At 51.6% G+C, this 6,134-nt stretch overlaps 1 pseudogene; it reads right to left on the reverse strand.

The window, feature by feature from the left end:
- Window positions 1-903: 903 nt before the first annotated feature.
- On the reverse strand, window positions 904-3,115 carry LOC136511068 (delta(3,5)-Delta(2,4)-dienoyl-CoA isomerase, peroxisomal-like; annotated as a pseudogene).
- Window positions 3,116-6,134: the final 3,019 nt, after the last annotated feature.

Here is a 6,134-nt window from a genome sequence, read left to right on the forward strand (position 1 = left end):
TTTCCATGTCCAGTTTTATGGTCTACAACTAATCTTCGGTGTTCATTGCTACTTTCATGTCCAACTGCTACTTTCAGGTCCTCCCCATGCCATGTAGTCTCTGTTCCTTGCTACTTTCATGTTCAATTGTTTGCGTCCTGTTACCTGGTTTGGTTCTAAGATCTTGTCTCCTTTTTCTCTCCCTTGATTTTGCATGAAACCCTTCCTTCTCTCTGATTTTATTTTACAATTCCACTTCCAGTTTTCCTAGATGGTACCTACAGATGCCCAAAGTGTGAAGGCACAACCACACTAAAAGATGGTTTCCACGGACGCGCGAATGCGCGCACCACCATACTAGTATACTACAAGTCTAGAACCAGAGAACGGTCCCTCCTCCCTAAAGCCAGAGACGCCACGGAACAACTAGTGAAAGACAACGACCTTAACAATAGTAGGATAGGACATATCAGAGACCAACAGGAGAGGCTATTCCTGTTGCACGGCTCCCCTCTCAGACACGCTTCACCAATCTGTTAGGCTTTTCTTCAGCTTCCTCAGGAGTTCCTCCAGCATGTTCTTCTCCCCTATTCCTCGCCAGCAGCTGCCAGTGATTGACAAATCCGAAAGCTTTGTAAGCAGCTTGTTTAGGTGACTTTAGCACTCTGTTAGAAAACTAGATCATTTCTTATTTCCGACAAAGCCCAGCCCACTCCAGCTAACGTATAACTTCCCACTGCAGCTCCCAAAAATTGGTCCTGGACGGACCATAGTTGATGTTGGTATATTCCTACCATCCTAGGCTATTTCTCAGTTTCTCACCCAACACAATAACACTACAGCAAAAAAATAAAAGAAAGGAAGAAGAAGAAAGATGATAAACTAATTCTTCCTTCTTTTCCTCAATTGTTAAGCATCTGAATTCTATCGTGCCAAGCCATCCAGGGAAATATTTGCACTACATTTTATCTGAACTGTCCCTGAAAAAATCATTTTCATTTTCAGCAACAGAAAGGTCCCGGGTCTGATGCAAGCGGTAGAGTCTTACCGCCTGTGACCGGAAGGTCCCGGGTTCGAGTCGCGGTCTCCTCGCATTGCACAGGCGAGGGTAAGGCTTGCCACTGACACATTTCCCCAGACCCCGCACAAAGCGGGAGCTCTCTGCACTGGGTACGCCCTTTTTTTATTTTCAGCAACGGAAAACAGATAGTTAGGATCAAATTCATGTCTCCTCTTGCTCAGGTTAACCCAGCTAAGCAAGTTACCATTAGCTAAATGCTACAGAAATACTCCTCTTGCTGCATGAATTTTTTAGTGGCCTGCTTGTGACAAAATTGTTTGGCGTTGGGCATTGGCGAATACACACCCAAAAGTCCGTATCTTATCTGATTTATGGGCAGTTTCAGTAGGATGAGGATCAGTCCGATTTGGCGAACCAAGGCAGAACCAAAGGCCAGATTCTTTGCATGGACCTTGTTGCACAATAAGATTTTAACAGTGGATAATCCTCGGAGGAAAGGGTGGCGACATAACAGTTCGTGCCCACTTTGTAGCTTGGGGACTGAAACAATATTGTCACACAGTAAAAATGGAGGTTACTACTTGGTTTGTTCAACTTGGATGCCCTCTGGAACAGAATCAGAGCGGCATAATTTACAAATGTTGCCAAAAATGGATATCAGATTGAAAAATCACAATGTTGCGAGTTTAACGGTCTTTTAGTCTATTTTTGGTAGAATTTTTGGGAGTGAAATCCACTGGAGGTCCTTGAACTTGTCACGTGTTCTTAAATAGGTCCATGTACTCCTAAAACCAGATTTCCGGGTCACTAAACTTGCTAAACGTATCACCAGAGGTCCAAACTGGTTTTGGAATGCCTGTTTTGCACACGTGGTTGCCACCGTGTCTTCTCAGTGCAAGGCCCACATTCTTGTGCGCGCCAGCCACCACCACCTTGGCCCCACTACTCAACATGACGGCGCCATCGACGGACGCCACGGCCAATAATGGCGCGACGAGTCGGCCCTGCGTCTGCTGCTGGTGCTGTGCGCCAACTACGCCGCACTTCTCGGTGGCTCCGTGGCATCCAGCCTGCTGTCTTGGTACTACTACTTCGCGCAGGGCAGGCGTGATCGGTGGGTGGGCCGTGGCCACGCTGGTGCAGTCGGTCAGGTTCCCAGTTCTGCTCGTGCCCGTCTATGCCGGCGGTCCGCCTCCCAGCCCCAGCCATTCGTGTGGTTCACGCGGCGGCTGCTGGCCGCGTGCATAGTCATCGGCGTACTTATGGGCGTGAACAACCTGCTCTTCTCCTACAGCTCCTTGTACTTATGGGCACCGAGGGGATGGTGTACCTGACGTCGTCGCTGCACAGTGGCGTGTGCATGGCCGCCGTGCTGACCACCAACGTGATCGGCGGCGTGCTCGTGCTCCGCGACCCGTTCGGATGGGAGAAGGCCGTGGCCACGGTGCTCTGCGTCTGGGGCTTCTCCACGTACATGTACGGTGAGTACAGCACCACGTCTGCCCATATCTGACGATCCACGGGAGGCGCTGCAACGCGCGTCGGCGACGATGGCCATATCTAATAACTCCTTGAGCACGAACGTGGCATCCCTGGAGGTGGAGTAGCACCTGATGATGTCGCATGCCGCCACAACGTCCCCGTCGCAGGCACCGTGCACCGCCGCGATGATGTGCTTCCGGCACCGCTCGATGGTCGTGAGTGTCGCGGCCTGCATCTCCAGGACTGTGAGGCTGAGCCCCTCCACAGCGTCCGCAGGGTCGGTGCCCCCAGCGGAGGTGGTAGCCCGTAGCTAGTGGGTCCCCAGCTAGCTCCCTGAGCTCGATGCCCGCGCAAAAGTGCAGCTATGCGGGCTCGCGGTACGACGCGCGTGGAGAGGGCGGAGTTCAGGAGCGAGAGCGACATGGCATGGCGTGCATGATCTCCGTGAACCGTGAAGGCGGCTGGGGTCAGCGCTTTGCACTGCGCCGGGCGGTTGAGATGGACCTTGTAGACCCCCGCGAAAGTGTTCGGTTTCGTCACAGCAATGGTTCGAACCCCCGTGTGGAGCTCCACCTTGGCCACCGCCGCCGCCGCGTCGAATGCGTCACACGGTCGTGAGGCGCCCACCGGCATCACAGCTCGAACTCAGCGCCACCGGAGCATTGGTCCTATGCTCGGCGTCGATGACGAAGGCGGACAAGAGGACCATGAAGATAGGCATGGACACGATGGACCACCGGCAGCAGGCACACGAAGGCGACGGCAAGGTGGCGGCAGCCGCGTCCAACAGAGGCAGCGCGCACAAGAATGAGGCCCTTGCACTGAACAGACACGGTGGCAACCAAGTATGCAAAACTAGCGTTCCAAAACTAGTTTGGACCTCTGGTGATACATTTAGCAAGTTTAGGAACCCGAAAATCTGGTTTTAGGAGTACATGGACCCATTTGAGAACACGGGACAATTTCAAGGACCTCTAGTGGATTTCACTCAATTTTTGGAATGAGAGGAATAGAAGGATTTTTTTTCAACAAAAAGCTAAACAGACACTGTAGGTAGCTTTTCGGATCTCGGTATTAGAGCAACTCCAAGAGAAGAGCTAAAATGTTTTGTAAAGCTAAATATGGCTACTATTAGACAAAAAACGTCTCCAACAGATTGGCCAAGTGCCTCTCCAAATTTACTAGCATGGTCGGTGTCTTCCCAGGATGACTAGTCTTGTTGCTTCCTTTTATTTCCTAGGGTTGTGTGTTCTTTCGGCTTCCAGGGATCAGGGTTATAAATGGCCATGCAGCCCGAGGCACGGCGGCCCGGCACGAGGCCCGCAATTTTGGCCCGGCCCAAGCACGGCATGGCCCGAGGGTCATCGGGCTCGGGCTGGCCTGACACGGGGCAGTAGGCCATGCCTGGGCCACTACTCAGGCCCGCAGGCTGGCACAGCACGGCCCGGTTTATAGGGGTCGGCCCGGCAGCGGCCCGAGACCTCCCCCCCAGCGGCGAAGCGGCCCAGCGCAGCGGCCAGCCGGCCCAGCCCCACAACACCTCACCCCCCGCGTATATAAGCGACGGCCGCGGCGCTATCCCTCCTCAACCCTAACCCTAAATCATTTCCTACCCCACCGCCTCGCCGCCTCGCCGCTCGCCTAGCTCTCGCCTCGACCGCTCGACGCCTCGCCGTCTCGTCTGCTGGCATCCGACCTCGCCAACCCCGACTCCAGTGACCTCGAACCGCCTGCCGCCGGCGACCTCCCCTGATCCCCTCCCTCTCTGCCTCTCCCTTCTCCGTTTCCCTATCTCCCCTCTAGATCTGGGTGATTATGTGAGTTCGTTGTCCCCGTCTGTCCCTCCTCCGCCGCTCGCCGTCCTTGCTAACCGGTGTGTCGTGTTCTCTGGGTGGCCATCGTCTTCTCCGGCACCGGGCTCCGGTTGCGCAGGTAAAACCCTAACCCTCCTCTTCTATCTTCTTCCATTGATGTATTCTGAAGTGATCTTTTCATCCTCATCTATCTCTTTGCGCAAGTCGGTAGCCGATGCGTCGTCCCCTAGCTGTGGCATAGAGCGACCAAGGAAGCCCCGCGCACCGTTGAGGAACGGTGCTGGAGAGCCGTCCGCCATGGCGGCTGCTGATGACGATATCGTCTGTCCGCTCATCGGCAACGTCGACTTGATCGCGGCAGGCCTGCCCCCTGAGGATGACGACGACACCCGAGACGACGCTACTGCGTTGTTCGGTGTCAATGTCGGTAGCGGCTCTACTGCTCCGATCAATCTGGACGGCGACGGTGGTGAAGGGGAGACGGCGACCGGGACCCCGGCCTGCTCCAATGACTCAGCTCCATCTGTTGTTGGAAACTCTTCTAGTGTTTGTACTGGTAAGCATAAATCTGTTGTGTGGGCTGATTTTGATGAGATCTATGAGACCGTGAATGGTAGGAAAATATGTACTAAAGCTACCTGTAAAATGTGTAAGCATACTTTGTCTGGCAAGAGTATTTTAACAAATTGTTCAATGGTGAGAATACGCACACAACCTTTCAGTTGGACGACTCTTTTGATGATACCAATAGACGCTTTGTGCGGAGAATCCAAGAATATGAGGTTAGAGAGGCGTTGAAAATGATGAAAGGAGAAAAGACGACGGGACCGGATGGTATCACAATCGAGGTGTGGAGATGCCTTGGGGACATAGGTATAGTATGGCTAACCAAGCTGTTTAACTATATTTTTTGATTGAACAAGATGCCTGATGAGTGAAGGAGAAGTATATTGGTACTGATCTACAAAAATAAAGGGGATATTCAAAGTTGTACTAATTACCGAAGAATTAAGTTGATGAGCCATACTATGAAGCTATGAGAGAGAGTTATTGAGCATCGCTTGAGAGCAATAACGCGGGTCTCTATGAACCAATTTGGTTTCATGCCCGGAAGGTCAACCATGGAAGCCATTTTCTTAATAAGACAAGTTATGGAGCGGTATAGGGAGAAGAAGAATGACCTACACATAGTTTTTATTGACTTGGAGAAGGCTTATGATAAAATACCAAGAAATGTTATGTGGTGGGCTTTGGACAAACATAAAGTCCCAACGAAGTACGTCGGGCTCATTAAGGACATGTACAACAATGTTGTGACTAGTGTTCGATCAAGTGATGGAGACACGGATGGCTTCCCGATTAGGATAGAACTACATCAAGGGTCAGCTTTGAGCCCTTATCTGTTTGCCTTAGTGATGGATGAGGTCACAAGGGACATACACGGGGACATCCCTTGGTGTATGCTTTTTATGGATGATGTAGTGCTAGTTGATGAAAGTCGGACATGAGTGAATCAGAAACTGAAGTTATGGCGGGAGACTTTGGAGTCCAAAGGTTTAGACTCGGTAGAACTAAAACTGAGTATATGAGATATGACTTCGACACTACTACTCGGGAGGAGGAAGATATTAGTTTGGAAGATCAAGTAGTGTCTAGGAAGGATACCTTTCGATATTTAGGATCAATGCTACAGAGAGACAGGGATATTGATGAAGATGTTAGCCATAGAATCAAAGCAGGATGGATGAAGTGGCGCCAAGCATCTGGTGTCCTATGTGACAAAAGGGTACCACAGAAGCTAAAAGGCAAGTTTTATAGGACGGCGATTAGACCTGCTA

This window comes from Miscanthus floridulus, chromosome 16, assembly GCF_019320115.1.
Source record: "Miscanthus floridulus cultivar M001 chromosome 16, ASM1932011v1, whole genome shotgun sequence".
Lineage (NCBI taxonomy): Eukaryota > Viridiplantae > Streptophyta > Magnoliopsida > Poales > Poaceae > Miscanthus > Miscanthus floridulus.